Consider the following 1,458-nt stretch of genomic DNA (forward strand, 5'->3'; position numbering starts at 1 on the left):
GACTCTTGAAGATGTGTAGTCCCTTAAGTAATACCCAGCAGTGCTGATTTAGCCAATCTGTTCTTAATCCAGGTACAATATTTGCTGCTTGAGGGGGATTAGTTCTGGAAAACGTGGACAGTAAGAAGTAGAAGCCCATATTCAAAGGGGGCTACATATTGCCCTCCTTTCTCACCAGCAGGCTAGTGAGTCACTCCCACAAATAGGAAGGATCTGCAGGACCTGTCTGCCTGGAGGATTCACCTTTGTGCAGTGGTTTAGGAGCAATTCTCATTGCTCTGGGAACTTTCTCCAGGGGCAGCTGTTGTGGATGTTGAAACACAACAAGGTATTTCAAGGTATTGCTCTTTCTTTCACTAGTTTCCTCTTTCTCAGATCCTCTAGGTCATGGGTTCTGCCAACAAATTCCATGCTAGTCTTGGAAAAGCTGCTTCCACTTTGGCACAGAGGGGAATGCTTTGACTTTTCTGTCTTTAATCCTGGCCTTCCGAAGTAATTTCTTTAATTAACTGCTTCCGAGAGCAAGATTTGACCATTTTTTTTAAGGGCAAGTCAGAAGCTAATTTCTGAGTGTCTACATGGTGCAAGTCCCTAAGAAATAAATCTCTTGTGTTTGTTTTAGCGTTTCATAAGATGACCTAAGCAGAAGTGGTTGAAAAATAGATCAGGGGAGTGGGAAATCACATTTGAACTCTGTAAGCATTTTGATAGTATGTAATGCCTACTTTTAATTTTTTAAAGGATTTTTAACTCATCTTTTTGAAATGTTTAAAGTTTAAGTTTATTTCAAAAATTTAGTCATGTGACTAGCTGGCCTATCAAAATAAAGGGAAACTGAACCCAATTATGCACCCACAGAACTATCAACAGGCTAGATAGTTTTCCTTTTTCCAATGTACTTTAGAAAAATGGAAACTTTAGGGGAAAAAATGAACATTTTTAAAAAATCCAGTGGGTATTTACAGGTCCAAAAAAAAAAAAAACCCACAAATTGAAACAAGTAATTAGTCTGCTTCTGTGTGCACTTCTTTGTCTTGCTTTTTACGCTTCCCTAAAGCTATCCATTTGAGAATTTCGCTTCATAACCCCTCTTGGTAGCTTGAAAATTGAAGTTTGCCTTACAGAGGCTTAAATGAAGAACGGAAGGATAAAATAAAAGGAAACCATCCCCCTAAGTCACCTCTGGTATTGCATTTTCAGAAGGAATAGTTTTGGGGTTTTTTTTTAATGCACTGCATCGATTAGTTACGATTTTGGATCGTATTAGACATAACTGTATAATCTCATTCATCTCTTCCTGACATTTGTCCAGAGTCCAGGATCTCTCGCTGAAGAAAAGCTTTGCTCTTTCCAGTCTGTCTGTCTGTCTCTGTCTGTCTCTCTCTCTCTCTCATATATATATATATATATATATATATATATATATATATATATACATATATATATATCTCTGTGGAA

This window comes from Carettochelys insculpta, chromosome 10 (genome assembly GCF_033958435.1).
Source record: "Carettochelys insculpta isolate YL-2023 chromosome 10, ASM3395843v1, whole genome shotgun sequence".
Classification (NCBI taxonomy): domain Eukaryota; kingdom Metazoa; phylum Chordata; order Testudines; family Carettochelyidae; genus Carettochelys; species Carettochelys insculpta.